Raw genomic sequence first — 21,800 nt, forward strand, 5'->3', positions numbered from 1 at the left:
TGAAGGACAGTATTAATTAGGTGATGAGACCGTGGTGAAGGACGGTATTAATGAGGTGATGGAGACCGTGATGAAGGACAGTATTAATCAGGTGATGGAGACCGTGGTGAAGGACAGTATTAATGAGGTGATGAGACTGTGGTGAAGGACAGTATTAATGAGGTGATGGAGACCGTGATGAAGGACAGTATTAATGAGGTGATGGAGACCGTGATGAAGGACAGTATTAATCAGGGTGATGGGAGACCGTGATGAAGGACAGTATTAATCAGGTGATGGAGACCGTGATGAAGGACAGTATTAATGAGGTGATGAGACTCAGTATGCTGGCTGATGTACAACTGCAGATGAGACCTGACAAGGACATATAGTTAATGAGTGATGGAGTAATCGCAGAATGATATATTAATGGAGATGGAGCACTGCTGATGAAGGATGTTATTAATGAGTAGATGGGGATTCAGAAAGCTCATATAATCAGGTTTTTAATATTGCTGTTCTGATCTGGTCCCTCTCACTATTCAGCTGAGAGCAGAACAGGCCTGAGGCTGTAGAGGTTATATTTTGAATGTTTCTTCATTCAGATCATTGGTATCTACTCTGGTCAAATCATTACTGTTGATGTTTATCTATGTATTATTCATTATGACTATTTTAACAGATTTCTGAGTTCAAAACAATCTGAGTTGTGAAGAGAACGCCAGTTATAACGTCACGATAAAAAATAATGGTTTCAATCGGCTCTGTCATAATTTAGCAATGTAATGGTCAATGACTAACGTGGTACGTGCTCAGAGGTTTGTTGATTTTAAATTTGATCTAAGCCTCTAACTCACACACTCACAGACATACATGACATACACACTATATTGTTAATATAGAAGGCATACTGTGGTGATTTACCTACAGACAATACATTAATAAGAGAGACAATGACATGGATATTATATGTACACACACACAATACATATATACTTTATATCATAGGTGGAATATTCATGTAATATTACACAATTATGTGAGGATTTAACACACACATTGTATACATGCATATTAACACACATGCATACACACACATATTATATATATATATATATACATTATGTAATTCTTCAAGGTTTTTAACTCATGGGCCAATATTTTGCTCTCCTCTTCTCTCTGCCTTCTCTGTCCATCCCAGCCTTTTCGTCTTTAACAGGTTTGTTACCTTCCCATTGGAGTTTATGACACTGAGCCACTGAATACTTTGCCACACGCTTCAGCTCTATCATCTCTTCCAATGTCTAGCTTCTCATTTATCATTGGTTGTTCATCTCACGCCTCTGTCAGCCAGCTATATCATTGATGAAAATGATTTTTCTGAGACTGACTAACTCACTTTTCATGCATTGATTTGCACTGTGAAATAAACCTTCATGAAAGAGTGAGGCTGAGGAATCAAGGTCTACTGACACGATATTGACAGGGCACTACCACTGTCTAGATCACACCAGCTGGTTGGCTTCTTTTGCTGAGCCACTGCCGCATGTCAGGCTCAAGATGCTAGAGACTTTCTCCAGGTCAACGCCAGCTACCTCTCTCAGTCATGTTTTGATTTTGGTGGAAAGAAAAGATATAATATGGAACACAAAACGATCTGTTTGAAGAACTACCAATGATGTTATTCATTGAGAAACACAAACTGATGTACAAGTAAGAAGAGACCAAAGATTAGGACTGGCACGAGAGAATCAAGCCAGATCTTAGAATTAAAGTCCTCTGTCTGATCATTTCCTCTGAGGACTCATCAGATCAACAGATATTTAACTGAGGCGTTGATCATCTTTTACCTTCTTTCACTGGAAGGAGAAAACACACATATAAATATTACACACACATATACTACACACACATACACACACACAACAGCATATTGATACACATGACATGCATTTATGAGACATACATATTATATTTAGAGATACTCAAGGCCATTTAAGTCCAAGCTGTTCCAGTCTGAGTTTAGTCCAAGTCAAGTTCAAGTCTATCATTCAGATCTGTCCCATGAGACCTGACAAGGACATATAGTTAATGAGTGATGGAGTAATCGCAGAATGATATATTAATGGAGATGGAGCACTGCTGATGAAGGATGTTATTAATGAGTAGATGGGGATTCAGAAAGCTCATATAATCAGGTTTTTAATATTGCTGTTCTGATCTGGTCCCTCTCACTATTCAGCTGAGAGCAGAACAGGCCTGAGGCTGTAGAGGTTATATTTTGAATGTTTCTTCATTCAGATCATTGGTATCTACTCTGGTCAAATCATTACTGTTGATGTTTATCTATGTATTATTCATTATGACTATTTTAACAGATTTCTGAGTTCAAAACAATCTGAGTTGTGAAGAGAACGCCAGTTATAACGTCACGATAAAAAATAATGGTTTCAATCGGCTCTGTCATAATTTAGCAATGTAATGGTCAATGACTAACGTGGTACGTGCTCAGAGGTTTGTTGATTTTAAATTTGATCTAAGCCTCTAACTCACACACTCACAGACATACATGACATACACACTATATTGTTAATATAGAAGGCATACTGTGGTGATTTACCTACAGACAATACATTAATAAGAGAGACAATGACATGGATATTATATGTACACACACACAATACATATATACTTTATATCATAGGTGGAATATTCATGTAATATTACACAATTATGTGAGGATTTAACACACACATTGTATACATGCATATTAACACACATGCATACACACACATATTATATATATATATATATACATTATGTAATTCTTCAAGGTTTTTAACTCATGGGCCAATATTTTGCTCTCCTCTTCTCTCTGCCTTCTCTGTCCATCCCAGCCTTTTCGTCTTTAACAGGTTTGTTACCTTCCCATTGGAGTTTATGACACTGAGCCACTGAATACTTTGCCACACGCTTCAGCTCTATCATCTCTTCCAATGTCTAGCTTCTCATTTATCATTGGTTGTTCATCTCACGCCTCTGTCAGCCAGCTATATCATTGATGAAAATGATTTTTCTGAGACTGACTAACTCACTTTTCATGCATTGATTTGCACTGTGAAATAAACCTTCATGAAAGAGTGAGGCTGAGGAATCAAGGTCTACTGACACGATATTGACAGGGCACTACCACTGTCTAGATCACACCAGCTGGTTGGCTTCTTTTGCTGAGCCACTGCCGCATGTCAGGCTCAAGATGCTAGAGACTTTCTCCAGGTCAACGCCAGCTACCTCTCTCAGTCATGTTTTGATTTTGGTGGAAAGAAAAGATATAATATGGAACACAAAACGATCTGTTTGAAGAACTACCAATGATGTTATTCATTGAGAAACACAAACTGATGTACAAGTAAGAAGAGACCAAAGATTAGGACTGGCACGAGAGAATCAAGCCAGATCTTAGAATTAAAGTCCTCTGTCTGATCATTTCCTCTGAGGACTCATCAGATCAACAGATATTTAACTGAGGCGTTGATCATCTTTTACCTTCTTTCACTGGAAGGAGAAAACACACATATAAATATTACACACACATATACTACACACACATACACACACACAACAGCATATTGATACACATGACATGCATTTATGAGACATACATATTATATTTAGAGATACTCAAGGCCATTTAAGTCCAAGCTGTTCCAGTCTGAGTTTAGTCCAAGTCAAGTTCAAGTCTATCATTCAGATCTGTCCCACTGTATTGTTAAACTGCTGCATTGCTTTGGTCTTGAACATTATATCAATGGTGGCAGATCTCTGTATATTTTTGATATTGAGGGATGGTGATTATTGCAAAGAAACACTTTGAAGTGTTCTATAATAGGTGATTCTGTTTTATTGATAATAGAGTTACAGATAGAATGAGGTTTATTTGGTCAAGCCATATGACTAAATTATTTAAATTGATGCACTGTTGTAAACACATGCTATATTGCATGTCTGAAGTACTACAGAAAATACAGCTCGTCATACATTTCCCCAACGTATATGCGCCAATTAAAGAAAATAGAAATACATGAATGAATTTAGATTTAAAAAGCAATAATTGCATGAAAACAGGTTGTTGACGAGTCTCGAAGCTCGAGTCCGAGTCAAGTCTGAAGTCTTTTGGGTCGAGTCGCAAGTCAAGTCTGAAGTCAGCTGTTTGTGCGACTTAAGTGCGACTTGAGTCTGAGTCTCAGAAATGAGAGTCTGAGTCTCAGACTCGAGTCCCCATCTCTGACACACACACACACACACACACACACACACACACACACACACACACACACACACACACACACACACAGCCTCTTCTCCTCTCTCTCTCTCTCCGTGTGAACTCAGATGCAGAGCTCTGATATTCTGCTGACGGCCCGAGTGTAAAGGGTTACTCTTTTCGACATTTGTTATCCTTTTTTGCGTGACTTTTTTTTGATATGTGCTTTTTGGTCACTTCTCTTCTGTTTTTGTCGCGTTTTCTGACGTTTATGATGCTTCTTTTCGACCTTTGTGTGATGTAATTCTCTCTCTCTCTCTCTGTCTCTCTCTCTGTCTCTCTCTCTCTCTCTCTCTCTCTCTCTCTCTCTCTCTCTCTGTCTCTCTCTCTCTCTCTCTCTCTCTGTCTCTCTCCCTCTCTCTCTCTCTCTCTCTCTCTCTCTGTCTCTCTCTCTCTCTGTCTCTCTCTCTCTCTCTCTCTCTCTCTCTCTGTCTCTCTCTGTCTCTCTGTCTCTCTCTCTCTCTCTCTCTGTCTCTCTCTCTGTCTCTCTCTCTCTCTCTCTGTCTCTCTCTCTCTCTCTGGCCCGAGTGTAAAACGATGAACGTCTTTCTGACTCATCCTCTCTCAGTCCAAAACCATTTATTACTTATCAGATCAAACCCTGTAAAATATGCATGATGTTTCCACATATTTCTACATGTTTAAAACAGGGAACACTTCAGGTTTCAGGGAACTAAAAATAAACGTTAATCCAATCCACTTCCTGAAGTACGATTGAAATGAGCCCATTCAGGCTGCTCAGGGAAACAATAATCCTGATCTGAAGAGGATTCATCAGAACTTAAAGCTCCAGAAAACTGTTTGTCTGCAACATTAAATATTAAACCACATCCTCCAACCGTGCCAGGATATTGGCCGTTTGTTCCTCCCATCTAATACGGCTTTAAAGCTGCAAAGATGTAGCGATTAGTTGTCAACTATTAAATTAATCTCCAAGTATTTAGATAATTAATCGGTTTGAGCCTGGAAACTGAATCCTCCTTCCTTTCATCCTTCCTTCCATCTCTCCCTTTCTTTCCTTCCCTTCCTCCTTCCCTATGCACTTCCTATGTTCCGTCTTCTTTCCTTCCTTCCCTTTTTATGTCCTTCTTTTACCATCCTTCCATTATTCCTTTCTTTCCTTTCCACCCTTGCCTCCTTTCTTTCTTTCATCCTTTCTTTTCTTTTGTTCCCATCTTACATACTTTAAAACATACATAAAGTGTAGAGCTGCAGTTATCAATTATTAAATGAATCTCCAACTATCCTCCTTCCTTTCATCCTTTCTTCCTTCTCTCGTTTTCTTTTTTTTCTCCCTACGTACGTCCTTTGTTCCGTCTTCTTTTCTTCCTTCCCCTTTACTGTCCTTACTTACTTATTCGTCCTTTACTCTTCAGATAAGTACCTGTGTATACCCGGGGTTATTGACACTTTTTTCCATATTTAAGCCATGTCACGATTTTGTTGCCTTTTCTACATTCTTGTCGCCTTTTTCAAAGATATTGGAAACAAACTTAAGTCTCTCTTAATGTCTCTTTTCTTCTGCCCTCTTCTCTTTTCTTCTGTCGCTCTCACTTCATGTATTTTGAAACAGTTTTTTAATGTTTCCGGAGATAAAGTTAACTGGGTACATTGTGAGGAACACAGAAAGTACATCAGGGGGAAAGTTAAGTGCTTTCTGAGTTTTCAAACTGACAGATTAGAACACAGAGGGAGACGGAGACACTGGGAGAGACGGAAACACTTTACCGGGGTTCGGTACCCAAAACTGCAACGGTTCCCAAATGGCCGGTATGGCAGCAGGTAATGTTAGCCTACTGTTAGCTACTAACTGGATTAAACACGGTTGAAATGCTGACTTCACTGGAAAAGATTCCAACAGCGGGACGTCCAACAGTCTGCAGCTAAAGACACAGAGGAAACTAGCTGACCTTTGAGACACCGTGGACACTGTCAGAGAAACAACACAGATGGGACACAATGCTGCGTTCAGTGTTGTTGTTGTTGAGTTTCCTTCTGCCATCTATTCAATTCAATTGTATTTATAGTACCAATAACAACGGGAGTTATCTCAAGACACTTTACAGATAGAGGAGGTCTAGACTAGGCTGCACAATATTGGAAAAAACTGACATTGCGATATCTTTTTTTCTTTTCCTGCGATGTAAAAAAAGACGAGATAAATAGCTCTATTTGGAAATAATAAATCATTCTCAACTACTAGGGTGATTTTGTAAGGGAGTGCATCTACAAAAATGAAATAGGAACTTTTCTGATGTGAACCATTCTTTGTTGAACTTTAATGCAAACACCAAAGCAAATAAGCGCTGTGACTACTCTTCTGAAGAGATTTTGGAGAGGGACATGTCTCTGTACATACTACTCTCTACTGTTGTCTCTCTACATACTACTCTCTACTGTTGTCTCTCTACATACTACTCTCTACTGTTGTCTCTCTACATACTACTCTCTACTGTTGTCTCTCTACATACTACTCTCTACTGTTGTCTCTCTACATACTACTCTCTACTGTTATCTCTCTACATACTACTCTCTACCGTTGTCTCTCTACATATTACTCTCTACTGTTGTCTCTATTAATACTACGTCATCTTACAGCACCGCGTAGCTGATGCTCTGCCCGGGGTCTTCTACACACACGCTGAAGGGTGATGTTTGCGTCGTATCTGATGCTGACAGCCAATGACCAAGCGTCCATATTTGAAGAGTTCGGAGTGAAAACGGGTTGGAGAACAATATCTGTCCTCTGTTCCAGTCCAGAGTCACTTGGATCCTCTGGAGCAGTGTTGCCAACTTAGCGACTTTGTTGCTAGATTTAGCGACTTTTCAGACCCCCTTAGCGACTTTTTTTTCAAAAAAGCGACTAGCGACAAATCTGGCGACTTTCTGTAGAAAAGTTGCCAGTATTGCCCAGCGAGCATGCGAGGTATTGTAGCCGCCAAAACAGTCTTCTGTTTTGTGACTGAGGAACAGCGGAGCAGCCTCTCTCCTCTCTCCTCATGTGCAGCAGCACTGCGCACAGTGTGCAGGCAGGTAGAAGGGGAGGTGGGGACAGGGTGTGCGGGGCCGGTGTAGGTAGGACAGACAGCAGGACGTGATGGGAGAAAGACGCCACTGAGCTGGTCTTGGGCAAGCCAGCCTTCTTTAAGAATTCTTTATCGATCTTTTTCCCTCCCTTTGTAGAATTTCATTTTTTTACTTCAAAGATCGGCTACCTAAGTAATAATTATAAGGTCAAATAAATTCCTGTATTGAATTTGTGATTATTTGGCTAAAGAGTTATATTTCTTTCTATCTACCTTGCTGACACAACCACTAAGCTTTATACAAATGATTGCGTAGTGACGTCAAAAATATGCAAATGAGCATATGACGTCATCTAGCGACTTTTAGTGACTTTTGGAGGTGGTGCTAGCGACTTTCATTGGAAAAGAGTTGGCAACACTGCTCTGGAGCTGTTTCTGCATTAAAGTCTGCAGCTAAAGACACAGAGGAGGCTAACTGACCTTTGACATTATTTAATTTTGACCATATGGCCTTAACAATAAGCAAGCTGTTCTTTAATGTTACAGACTGTTGTTTCGGCACCGTTTTTAAAAGAATCGTTTTAGCACCAAAAAAAAAAAAGTTACCTAGCTATTACTTAATTTCTTTTTTTTAAGACCTTTCCCACGGGTGTGTGCGCTCCATTGTTGTTGTAGTTTCATTATGTTGAACTGATGTTGAACCTGGATGTACAAATCCTTTTTTTCCCCCCCATCTTTTTTGTTTAGTCCTTTTATGTCCCCTTAGGGCAGCAGTGTGAAACTCAACATGACACGCTACACTGGAAAATAAGAATCACACCAAGGGCCATTGTTAGTAGTAAATGTAAAAGTACATTTACTCCAGTATTGTCCTTCAGTCCAAATATTGAGATAATAATAGTACTTGAATCTTTTCTTTACTTTTAATATTTTAACTACATTTTCCTGATACTTACACACTTTTACTTAACCTTGTGTTGTCTTCCTCTTCGACCAGCAAGCAACTTTTAGTTTTTCTGCATCAAAAATGTAAAACAAATTTCAACGTTTTGGTCGGCTTTTTCAACACTTTTGTCACTTTTTTTTCCGAAGTTTCTGCAATAAAACACCCAAATTCAATGAAAGTAGTGAACTGATCATACCCTCACCTAAAGGATTATTACGAACACCATACTAATACCGCATTTGACCCTATCCTACCAATCCGCCTCAAGGTTGTGCGTGTTGTGGCTTCACAAATGCTGTGCTGCATACCTCGGTTGTAACGAGTGGTTATTTGAGTCAAAGTTGATCTTCTATCAGCTTGAATCAGTCGGCCCATTCTCTCTCTAGCATCAACAAGGCATTTTCGCCAACCAGGACTGCTGCATACTGGATGTTTTTCCTTTTTCAGACCATTCTTTGTAAACCCTAGAAATGGTTGTGCGTGAAAATCCCAGTAACTGAGCAATTGTGAAATACTCAGACCAGCCCGTCTGGCACCAACAACCATGCCACGCTCAAAGTTGCTTAGATCACCTTTCGTCCAATTCTGACATTCAGTTTGGAGTTCAGGAGATTGTCTAGACCTGGACCACACCCCTAGATGCATTGAAGCAGCTGCCATGTGATTGGTTGATTAAATAATTGCATTAACAGGACATTTAACAGGTGTTCCTAATAATCCTTTAGGTGAGTGTATATTTTACTTGTGAAGAACGTTGTATGGAACCATCCATGTTATTTTGTTTTAAAATTTGGTTGAAAGAAAGCTACATTTCTGATATATAAACATTTTGAAAATGGGTTCAATTTGACAACAGGAGGGAACATTATCACTGCAGGACTTTTACTGTAACCGAGTATTTTAACATGTGGTATTAGTACTTTTACTGCAGTAAAGGATCTGAATACTTCTTCCACCGCTGGCTGGCTGTTCTGTTGAGCGACAGACTTGTGAGTTTGTGATGACTCGTTGCGTGCATTGAGCCCTGACGGCATCACCGCTGCCTCACACTCCGACCTTGCATGTTTCAACACTCTGCTATAACTCCAACGCTCGGCATTTGGACTGGAATGAGGCTATAACTCTCAAACACACACACACACACACACACACACACACACACACACACACACACACACACACACACTAACACAATATCTTTCTCTCAGTGGGAGACGGGGATAGGGCTCGATTCTGAACGTCAGCTGTTTGATAGCTTTCCAGCAAACCATTACGCTCGCTCGCTTGCACGCACGCACGCACGCACGCACACACACACACACACACACACACACACAGTGCACACTCACAGACGCACGCACACACACAGAGAGACACACAGACAGACACACACACACACACACACACACGCACGCACGCACACACACACACACTTTAAGGGAAGAATGATCACCTGGATCAATATTTGGCCGGGTAGTACCGATAAATTCTGCAGAGGAAGTACGAGTCGTTAGAGCTGCAGAGGAAGCGATGAGTCGTAGCTCTTCATGACATCACACGGTACAGGAGACACAGGAGTGGTTACAGTGAGCTGAGGAGGCCAGGAAAGAGGGGTTCTTTGGCTGTAGATCCATCGCGCTTGCTGCACATTTTACAGGATTATTTGAGACTTTTTTGTGCAGTAAAGTTTTCTCCAAAAAGCAATTTTCTCCAACGTCATGTAAGGCTGTGTTTCAGCCTGTTCTCATGAACCATATCTATGAAAAGTTAAGCACGTCATTCGTAAGCATTCCATGTTTTTTTTGCTGTCAGCAGCACATTGACTGCTGCTGTACAAGAGTGTGATTATCCTCATAAGGAGGAGGTCGGGGGGGATGTTTGGTTTTAAAACACAGGAGGGGGAGCAGAGTTCATGTCCTGAAGAAGTTAAGGAGAAAACACAAGACTTTCACCCAGGAAACCGGTGTTCATGTCCTGAAGAAGTTAAGGAGTAAACACAAGACTTTCACCAGGAAACAGGTGTTCATGTCCTGAAGAAGTTAAGGAGAAAACACAAGACCTTCACCCAGGAAACAGGTGTTCATGTCCTGAAGAAGTTAAGGAGAAAACTCAAGACCTTCACCCAGGAAACAGGTGTTCATGTCCTGAAGAAGTTAAGGAGAAAACACAAGACTTTCACCCAGGAAACCGGTGTTCATGTCCTGAAGAAGTTAAGGAGTAAACACAAGACTTTCACCAGGAAACAGGTGTTCATGTCCTGAAGAAGTTAAGGAGAAAACACAAGACTTTCACCCAGGAAACAGGTGTTCATGTCCTGAAGAAGTTAAGGAGAAAACACAAGACGTTCACCCAGGAAACAGGTGTTCATGTCCTGAAGAAGTTAAGGAGAAAACACAAGACTTTCACCAGGAAACAGGTGTTCATGTCCTGAAGAAGTTAAGGAGAAAACACAAGACTTTCACCCAGGAAACAGGTGTTCAAGTCCTGAAGAAGTTAAGGAGTAAACACAAGACTTTCACCAGGAAACAGGTGTTCATGTCCTGAAGAAGTTAAGGAGAAAACACAAGACTTTCACCCAGGAAACAGGTGTTCAAGTCCTGAAGAAGTTAAGGAGTAAACACAAGACTTTCACCCAAGAAACAGGTGTTCATGTCCTGAAGAAGTTAAGGAGAAAAACACAAGACTTTCACCAGGAAACAGGTGTTCATGTCCTGAAGAAGTTAAGGAGAAAACACAAGACTTTCACCCAGGAAACAGGTGTTCATGTCCTGAAGAAGTTAAGGAGAAAACACAAGACTTTCACCCAGGAAACAGGTGTTCATGTCCTGAAGAAGTTAAGGAGAAAACACAAGACTTTCACCCAGGAAACAGGTGTTCATGTCCTGGAGAAGTTAAGGAGAAAACACAAGACTATCACCAGGAAACAGGTGTTCATGTCCTGAAGAAGATAAGGAGAAAACACAAGACTTTCAGCAGGAAACAGGTGTTCATGTCCTGAAGAAGTTAAGGAGAAAACACAAGACTTTCACCAGGAAACAGGTGTTCATGTCCTGCAGAAGATAAGGAGAAAACACAAGACTTTCACCAGGAAACAGGTGTTCATGTCCTGAAGAAGTTAAGGAGAAAACACAAGACTTTCACTAGGAAACAGGTGTTCATGTCCTGAAGACGTTAAGGAGAAAACACAAGACTTTCACCAGGAAACAGGTGTTCATGTCCTGAAGAAGTTAAGGAGAAAACACAAGACTTTCACCCAGGAAACAGGTGTTCATGTCCTGAAGAAGTTAAGGAGAAGCAGGGTGTAACAGGGCATAGCAGGACGTAGCAGGGTGTAACAGGGTATAGCAGGACGTAGCAGGGTGTAACAGGGCATAGCAGGGCGCGCAGCAGGACCACGGCGACAGCTGCAACCATGGTTTTGGTGCCACCCTAATCCAAAGAAAACTGCTGGGCGAGAAAAAAACATAAGGACTCCGGGGAATAAGCTCCCCAGAGCTAGTTTAGTAACAAGCAGAGACAGGTTGAGGAAAGTAGCCTGATCGGGCTAGAACTCTCCCCAACCGGATCGGGCTGTACTGGCCTGCCTCCCTCTATTTTTATTATATTATTGATTATATGGTAGATTAGTCTCACGACTATGACGAGAAGCAGGTGTGGCGGGCCAGGCGGATGCTGCAACTCCTCACTCCCTGACTATAAGCTTTATCAAAGAGGAGGGTTTTAAGTTTACTCTTAAAGGTGGTGACGGTGTCTGCCTCCTGAACCCAGACTGGGAGCTGGTTCCACAGGAGAGGAGCCTGATAGCTAAATGCTCTGGCTCCCATCCTACTTTTAGAGACTCTAGGAACCACAAGTAGCTCTGCATTCTGGGAGTGCAGTGCTCTGTGTGTGTGTGTGTGTGTGTGTGTGTGTGTGTGTGTGTGTGTGTGTGTGTGTGTGTGTGTGTGTGTGTGTGTGTGCGTGTGTGTGTCTATATAAGCTGATATTTCTGATCCTGCTGCATGATTTTTATCCTTTATTTTAAACCGTCCATCATGAGTCTGACAGTATGGCAGCAGCATAATACTAAATCTACCCTTTTATTCTTTAGTATTTTAATCTAAAAAAGGCTATTTGTTGTTATTATTACTGCCTCTGTGGCTCGAGGTGAGAAAAAAGAGAATCTTCTGATAAAATCTGTTGATTTAAACTGTCAAACATTTTAATTTGATTACTCAGAGACACAATTGACAAGCGTCGAGCCACTTTGATTTTTCAAACGCTGTGATGGTAAGTCAGCGTTGCGGCGGAGAGATTCGGTATAAATCTGAGATCAGGAAGGATTAGTTCAGACCACACACAGCCCCATGTTTTATTCAGCGGTGGAATCAAATGTGCGTCCCACACCCTTCCCTTTCCTTCCCCCGTACATCGTATATTTGATCCGCCACGCTTCAGTTTTTAGATTAAATTGGAGATGAGGAGTCACGGCGATATTATATAAAGACTCTGAGTTCATAACAGAGGGAATAAATATGTGATCTGCTCCATCCTCGGCCTTCAGGAATGATTGGGAGGCATTTCAGTATCATCACTGAGAAATGAGTGGGAAAAAAACAATGATGGAAAAGCAGACCAAAAGGCAAAAAGTGAAAAAAAAGGTTTTAAAACAGCAACCATATGGTTATATAAAGCGACTGAAAGATGAAAAAACGTCAAAAATTATACGCTAAAAAAAGTGACAAAAACGTATGAGAAAGTGCCAATGCATGCTTCAACATTTTTGTCACTTTTTTCAACATTTGTCTTTTTTTCTGTGTTTTTTCGCTTGATTTTGACGTTTTTCTAACTTTTTTCGAAGCCACAAATGTTTAACCCTCATGTTGTCCATTTCAAAGTTTCTACATCAGAACATTTGGGGTTTCTTTAAACCAAATTGCCCCAAAAGTGTGATTAGCTGAAGATAGTGGACCCAAATGCAGGGAGAGGCAGGCAGGCAGGCAGGGGAAGGTTGAACACAAAGATTTATTTAATCCAAATACAAAACAAAGCTAGGCAAAAAAACAACACAAAAAACCAAGGGAATCCAAAAAAACCAAGCAGGAAGAAACAGGGAGCACGGAAACTGACCGGAGCTGATGCAGACACATACAAACTATCAGGACACAGACTGACGGGCAAAACACAAGGACGCATACAATCTGACACCAGACAAAGGAAACACAGGGGCTAAATAAACTAGGTAATGAGAAGACACAAGACAGGTGACACCAGGGCTGGGGAACAGGTGGAGTACAGCAGGCAATCACACAGGTGGGAAAACAAAGGAAGTAGAACTAGACATGACAAGACAGAAAACAGACTATCAAAATTAAACAGGAAACAGAACATAAACAGGGAAATGCACAACAGGGAACAGAAAAATACACAATTCAATTTTATTTATAGTGTCAAATCATAACAGGAATTATCTCAGGACACTTTACAGATAGAGTAGGTGTACACCACACTCTATAATTTACAAGGACCCAACAATTCCAGTGATTCCCCCAACTCCTGCGACTCATTACTCCCTAAGTATATGTAAGCTTTCTATGGGGAGAAGCAGAGATAGGGTGGGGGTGCGCCATGACTGTGGCTACACACCCACCCCCGCCGGTCTAGGCGAACGCTGCAACTCCTCATACCCTAAATATAGTAAGCTTTCTATGAAGAGAAGCCGAGATAGGGAGGCGGTGCGTCATGACTGTGGCTACACACCTTCCCCCGCCAGTCTAGGCGAATGCGGCAACTCCTCACTCCCTAACTATAAGCTTTATCAAAGAGGAGAGTTTTAAGTTTACTCTTAAAGGTGGTGACGGTGTCTGCCTCCCGAACCCAGACTGGGAGCTGGTTCCACAGGAGAGGAGCCTGATCGTTTTGAGACAGGATGTTCCTAATTTTGGCAATGTTACGAAGGTGAAAAAGGCTGTTCTAGGGTTTGTTTTAAGTGGGCGTTGATAAGGATATATCCTGATCAAAAATAACTCCTACATTTCTGACAGTAGTGCTGGAGGCCATGGCAATGCCATCTAGAGTATTTATATCTTCGGATAATGATGTTCAGAGGTGTTTAGGGCCCAGCACAATAACTTCAGTTTTGTTTGAGTTTAACATCAGGAAATTGTAGGTCGTCCATGATTTGATATCTCTAATGCATACTTGAAGTTTGGCTAACTGACTGGTTTCGTTTGGCTTGATTGATAAGTATAATTGGGTGTCATCCGCATAACAATGAAAGTTAATTGAGTGTTTCCTAATAATATTGCCTAGAGGAAGCATATACAAGGAGAATAGAATTGGTCCAAGCACCGAGCCTTGAGGAACGCCATGGCTAACTTTAGCGTACTTGGAGGATTTATCGTTGATATTGACAAATTGAGATCGATCAGAGAAATAGGACTTAAACCAGCTTAGTGCGATTCCTTTAATGCCAACTAAATGTTCCAGTACCAGGATGGTATGGTCAATAGTGTTGAATGCAGTATGGAAACAAGTCCTTAGTCAGCAGCAATTAGAAGGTCGTTAGTAATTTTCACCAGTGCCGTCTCTGTGCTATGATGCTTTCTAAATCCTGACTGAAAGTCCTCAAATAGACTATTCCTATGTAAAAAGTCACATAACTGATTAGCGACTACTTTCTCAAGGATCCTGGAGAGAAAGGGAAGGTTAGATATAGGTCTATAGTTGGCTAAGACCTCAGGATCGAGGGTGGGTTTTTTCAGAAGAGGTTTTATCACAGCTACTTTAAATGACTGCAGTTAATAAAGACATATTGATCATTAAAGAAACTCATGAAGACATCACTGCTCAGAGCTATGGGAATCTGTGCTGAAAAGAAACCTTGGGTTGTTCTTATTTTCTTCTATTAATGATGAGTAATAGTCTGATCTGGCATTTCTGAGGGCCTTTCTATATGTTTTCAAACTGTCTTGACAATCTAAACGAGATTCTTCCAGTTTGGTGGAACGCCATTTACTTTCAAGTAAATTTGTTTTAATTTGCGAGTTTGGGAGTTATACCAAGGCGCTAGTTTCCTTTGCTTCATCATCTTCTTTTTGATAGGAGCAACAGAGTCTAAAGTAGTCCGTAGGCAGGCCGTAGCACCGTCTACAAAATGATCAATTTGGGAGGGACTAAAGTTAACATAAAGGTCCTCTGTTATATTAAGGCATGACATTGAGTTAAATGCTGTTGGAATATTTTCCTTAAATTTAGCTATAGCACTGTCAGATAGGCATCTAGTGTAGAAACTTTTATTTAATTTCGTATAGTCTGGTAGTAGGAATTCGAAAGTTATTAAAAAATGGTCTGATAATAAGGAATTCTGTGGAAATACTATTAAATCGTCAATTTTGATGCCATATGACAGCACAAGGTCGAGTGTGTGGTTAAAACAGTGCTTGGCCTTATGCACACTCTGACTGAAACCAATTGAATCTAGTAGTGAGCTGAAGGCAGTACTAAGGCTATTGCTGTCAACGTACACATGAATATTAAAATCACCTACAATAATTATTTTATCTGATTTCAGGACTACACATGACAAAAACACTGAGAATTCAGATAAAAATTCAGAATACGGGCCTGGCGCTCGGTAAACAACAACAAATATAATTGGCTGTAATGTTTTCCATGTCGGATGTTGAAGATTAAGAACAAGGCTTTCAAACGAGTTATAATTTAGTTTAGGTTTAGGATTAATTAACAGGCTTGAATCAAATATGGCTGCAACTCCCCCTCCTCGGCCTGAGCCTCGTGGAATTTGAGTATTATTATGACTGGGAGGAGTGGCTTCATTTAGACTAACTAACATTCTTCATGTCCCAGCCAGGTTTCAGTAAGACAGAATAGATCAATATGATTATCTGATATCAAATTGTTTACCAATATTGCTTTAGAAGACAGAGATCTAATATTTAATAGTCCACATTTGATTCTACTATTCTGTTCTATCGTTGCAGTGGTTGTTTTAATTCCAATTAGGGTTGTTAAGTATAGCACCTCGTTGGTTTACGTTTGATTTTACCAATGTCAGTCGGGGGACAGACACCGTAGTTATGGGATTATGAATGGGTGGCTGCTCCAAAGGAAGCACAGAGGAGCGTGTAGCGCTGTACCTGTGATTACTGATATTACTGATTCTTACTGGAATGATATAGCTCGTCTGTGGGTTAGCAGAGTTATTTGTAAAGGAGTGAGAGCTTATGGGAGAGTGAGACTGGGAAGTGCGTGTGTTTACGGGGTGCAGACAGTCAATCTAAGGTCTGGGTCTGCACCCAGGTCTTGGTCTGCACGGCGTGCCGCAGATTCTCATATAGCATCTGGCTGCCGTGTCTATTGGGATGAATCCCGTCCCTGCTGAACAGGGAGCCACGTTCCCAAAACAGATTAAAATTGTCAATAAAACCTATGTTGTGGATGTTGCATGTATGCTGGAGCCAGGTGTTGAGGGTGAGTAGTCTACTAAAAAGGCATACTCCGCGACCTCGAGATCGAAGTGGGCCCGAAATAAAAATCTTCTTCCCAGTGCTTTTTAAAGCTTCAATGAGAGTACCAAAGTCTTTCTTTGTGTGCTCACTCTGCTGATAGGACATGTCGTTATGTCCACAATGGACCACGATGCGTTTAATAGAGGTCGGGAGTGAGGGTATCAGGTCCACAGCTTTAGCCAGGATGTCTGCAACTTTGGCTCCAGAAAAGCAGTGTGTGGCAGCATTAACAAAACGTATATCCAGGGTGATGGAGTCACCAATAATTATTGTGATTGGGGGGAAGCGCGGATGAGGAGGGGGGGGCGTGAATGGCCGGTGGCAGGAACAAAACAGCCAGTATCGGTTTCAGATGGACAAGGAAAAGAAGAGGAATATTGTTTTTGAGGAACGTTGTAATTTGGCCGGTTCAGGCAAGGGAGGCCATCGGACCGTCCGACTACCGCATCCCTCAGAAGTTTTTGCCGCGAGGCAGCGGTCCTCTCCCGTGATGACAGCTGGTCAGTCAGCTTTGAAGCGGGGCTCGCCCGGGTAACCACAACGGCCGTTACCGGGGGAACATTCGGTTTCGACAGGGCATCGAAGCGACTGGAGAGGCTGAGGGCAGGAGGCGATGGAGCCCTACCCGAGGCTCTCTTTCAGCCACAAACCACTTCAGTCCAGGATGGCCTGATGGTCGGTGTCGAGCAAGAAGATGGATGTGGGCAGGCAGATGGGTCCCAAAGCGCAGAATCCTGGAAAGCCGCCGAGAGAGTTGTGATTTTGAGCGATTGATTTTGAGCAACGTCCAGGTAGGCTGTTAACAAGGCATCTTTGGTTTTTAAGTCCTCTGAGAGCCGACAAACTTCTTCCCTTCCCTTCTTCCCTAAGGTTTCCTCGTTGCTTTCAAGCAACGAGGAAATCCTGTGGGGAAGTCGGGAGGTAGCCATGCAGCTGGCATTAGCCTGAAGCTAATGTTTACTACTCGTAGAAAATGTGCAGTCCTCCATGCACAGGTACGTAGATTTGCGTAGATGCTGGCTCTTTCTAGAGACTAAAGGCTACCAGGGGGCTAATAACAAACAAAAAACTAAGCAACTAGTACAACATTTTTCTCAAAATAATACTGTTTTCCTCCGTCTGTCTTCTCTCCCTCCACACTCTCACACTGCGTTACCTTCCGGTTCCGGTTTGACCATCTTTACACAACAAAATATACACAGACCACAATACACAACACATGATAAATTTACAAGACAGGGAACAGAAAAATACAGAATAAATATATAAAAACAGGAAACATACAGAAAACTACAAACAGGCAACAGAAATAGAACAAAATACAAAGCAAAATACTGAAAGCATAACAGTACCCCCTCCTCAAGGGGCGGATTCCAGACGACTCAAAAAACAAACCGCAAACAACCCAGGGAGGGTGACGAGGGAAGAGCGGAGGAGGAACAAAAGTCAAAAAAAGATCAAAAAACAAAAAGTGTCCAACGAACCAAAAACAACCCAAGGAGAGCAAGAGAGTCCAGAGGAGGCAGAGAGTCCATGGGGGGAAAAGTCACTGGAAACAGGGAACTAGGGACTGTGGGCCATGGGCACCCGGGCACTGGGCGACCGAGGGCGCTAGAGCACTGGGGAACTGGGGGCAGCTAGAGCACTGGGGAACTGGGGGCAGACCAGCTTAGGCTGCTGGCAACAGTGAAGGGGGTACCCCTCTGGTGGCCGAACAGGCCATCAAGGACTCCCAGGCAGCTGGTGGCGAAGGCAAGATCCTTCCGGTGGCCAAGCAGGGACGGCGAAGGTAGAGCCCCTCAGGCGGCCAGGCAGGGACGTCGAGGACTCTTGGGAGGAAATAGAACATAAACAGGGAAATGCACAACAGGGAACAGAAAAATACACAACAAAATATACACAGACCACAATACACAACACGGGATAAATTTACAAGACAGGGAACAGAAAAATACAGAATAAATATACAAAAACAGGAAACATACAGAAAACTAAAAACGGGCAACAGAAATAGAACAAAATACAAAGCAAAATACTGAAACCATAACACAAAAGTATTACTATCATTGACTTTTGGGTGTTTTATTAATAAAACCCAGTTTTAATAATTTTTAAAATTAATAATTTAAACTTTCTGCTTTTTATTTTTTTTGGGGGGGCATTTCTGCCTTTATTTGATAAGAAAGCTGAGATATGAAAGGGGAGAGAGAGGGGGTAAGACATGCAGGAAAACCGTCACAGGTCGGATTCGAACTCTGGACCTTCTGCGTCGAGGAATAAACCTCTGCACATGTGCACCTGCTCTACCAACTGAGCCTACAGGGCTAATAGGTCTACTGAGGATGCCGTGCCCACAGCCCTCCATGCTTCACTGTCCCACCTGGAGCAGCAGGAGAGCTATGCCCGGCTGCTCTTCATAGACTTCAGCTCTGCTTTTAACACTATCCTCCCCCACAGACTGGTGTCCAAACTGTCTGACATTGGAATACCACACTCCACCTGCCTCTGGATTAAGGACTTTCTGACAGACCGCTCAGAGGGTAAGAGTGGGCCCCCATACATCCACGGCCCTCAGCCTCAGCACTGGCTCCCCGCAGGGCTGTGTGCTGAGTCCCCTGCTCTATACCCTCTACACCCACGACTGCACCCCTGCGGTACAGGGGCTCATTACGAGGGGGGATGAGTCCAACTACAGAGACGAGGTGGAGCGATTGGTGGGGTGGTGCAGAGTTAACAACTTGCTCCTCAACACAACAAAGACCAAGGAGTTAATCTTGGACTTCAGGAGGAAGAAAACGGACATCCAGCCACAGCTCATAGGTGGGACCTGTGTAGAGAGGGTCTCTAACTTCCGCTTCCTGGGAGTCAACATCATCGAGGACCTGACCTGGGGCACCCACACCACTGATATAATGAAGAAGGCCCAGCAGAGACACTACTTCTTGAGAGTTCTCAGGAGGAACGACATCCCCCAAAAACTGCTGGTGTCCTTTCTATCGCTGCTCAATTGAGAGCATCGTGTCATACTGTCTCTGTGTGTGGTTTTCAAGCTGCACTGTGGCACAGAGGAAAAAGCTCCAGGGGGTCATAAGGCAGCACAAAAAATCATTGGCTGCCCTCTCCCCTCCCTGGTAGAACTCTACAGCTCCCGCTGCCTCAAAAAAGCCAAAACCATCCTACAGGACTCATCACCCCCCGGTCACACACTGGTCAAACTACTGCCTTCAGGCAGGAGATACAGGTCCATAAAAACGCCAACAAACAGACCACAAAACAGCTTTTATCCAACAGCCATGAATGCATTGAACAATGCTGCTAAAGTATAGTTCCCACCATCTATGGCAATAGCAATTTTTTTTAAATGTGGATGCCTGTATGGGTGTGTCTCCTATGTGTTTTTAGCATTAATATGTATGCAGTAGTAGCATTCTTTATTTATGTATTTATTTAGGCATATTTTACCTCATAGATGTTTGGCACTTGACACGGACTGCACTTAATTCTGTTCGTGTTACAATGACAATATAGCTATCTCTAAACAGCAATACTTTCTGCTTTTCTTTAACTCAAAAATAGCGTCAAAAATGTAAATATGTGACAAAAACTTCAAAAGTGTTAATGTTCAATTTTGACATGGGAGAACAACACACGGGTTCAAAAAAGCATCTGTAGTCCAGCAGCAGAAGAAGTTGTCATTGAAGTGCCCTCTTTTTTCCTGGCATAATACGGGATGAGATCTGTGATTCTGGGAGGATTGAACCCGTTTGACTCGCTCTCGTCTCGCTCCTAAAGGCCAAACTCTGTGAAAAGTCCTCACGCTTCATCAGATGTGGCGTGAGCCAAATGTCACGGCGGCGTGTTGGCACTGCAGAGAGTTAGTGATGATATTTATGGCAGTTAGTTGGTCCCTTGTTGTTTTTTTATTGGGGGACGTTTTTATTTGTTGTGTGCTGTTTCTGTTCTTTTACATATTCAAAATGAACCCTTTCAATCAATCAACAAGTGGTCGTTGCCCTGAAAACGTTTGAGAAACACGGTTAAAGGCGGCACACACGCACACACACACACACACAGTGTGTGTGTGTGTGTGTGTGTGTGTGTGTGTGTGAAGTTGAGACAGACTCAAATTTTGGAGATCGTAGTTTGTGTCATAAGATATAAGTTAAGATAGACTTTATTAATATGTGCTCGGAAACATCATTATAAAAGCTTATCTTATCTTCTATCCATAATTAAGAATTTATAACAGAAAATCTAGACGTTTTGATCAGAAGGATGGATTTGAACTGGCAAACGCAGCATGCTGAACCAAGAAAAGGAAGAAAGCATTTGAGCGATTTATTGAAAATAGTGTCTTTTTCAAAAATGTCTGTTTTCTACCTTTAACATGTTCGCTGTGGGCAGTTTGCTGAAATGTCAGGCAGCGAAGAGAGAGAAGAAACAGCTTCTTCAGTCCGCAGCGTTTTCATTTTTAATTCCCTTCGATCGCACTTTGACTGCAACCTTTAGGGTGGACTCTTGGAAGAACCTTTTAGGGATCTTTCTTCTTAAACGTCAAAGTCAACACATCTGTTCATTCATGTCCCGCCCAGAGTCTTATCTCAACAGGACGTACATAACAGACTTTCTTTTCTTTTCTCCAATGTTTTGCAAGGCGCACGCACGCACACACACGCACACACACACACACACGCACACACACACACACACACACACACACACACACACACACACACACACACACACACACACACACACACACACACACACACACACACACAGCGTGGCACTATCTTTGTGGGGACCCGTCATTGACATAATGCATTCCCTAGCCCCTTACCCTAACCTTAACCATCACCACTAAATGCCTAACCTTAACCCTTACCCTCACCCTAACCAGAACCTCATTCTAACCCTAATCCTAAAACCAGGTCTTAACCCTCAAACAGACCTTTAACCTTGGGGGGTCCAGCATTTTGGGCCCACAGGGCTGTGCAGACCCCACAAGTATACTG

The 21,800-nt window shown here is 42.2% G+C and overlaps 1 protein-coding gene across 1 annotated transcript in view; it reads left to right on the top strand.

Annotated features, from left to right (window-relative positions):
- LOC144517395 (metabotropic glutamate receptor 7-like) overlaps positions 1 to 21,800 on the top strand; it is a 124,621-nt gene that overhangs the window by 23,616 nt on the left and 79,205 nt on the right. The gene's annotated exons all lie outside the window — the stretch shown is intronic.

The sequence above is a fragment of the Sander vitreus genome, chromosome 4 (assembly GCF_031162955.1).
Source record: "Sander vitreus isolate 19-12246 chromosome 4, sanVit1, whole genome shotgun sequence".
Taxonomy (NCBI): domain Eukaryota; kingdom Metazoa; phylum Chordata; class Actinopteri; order Perciformes; family Percidae; genus Sander; species Sander vitreus.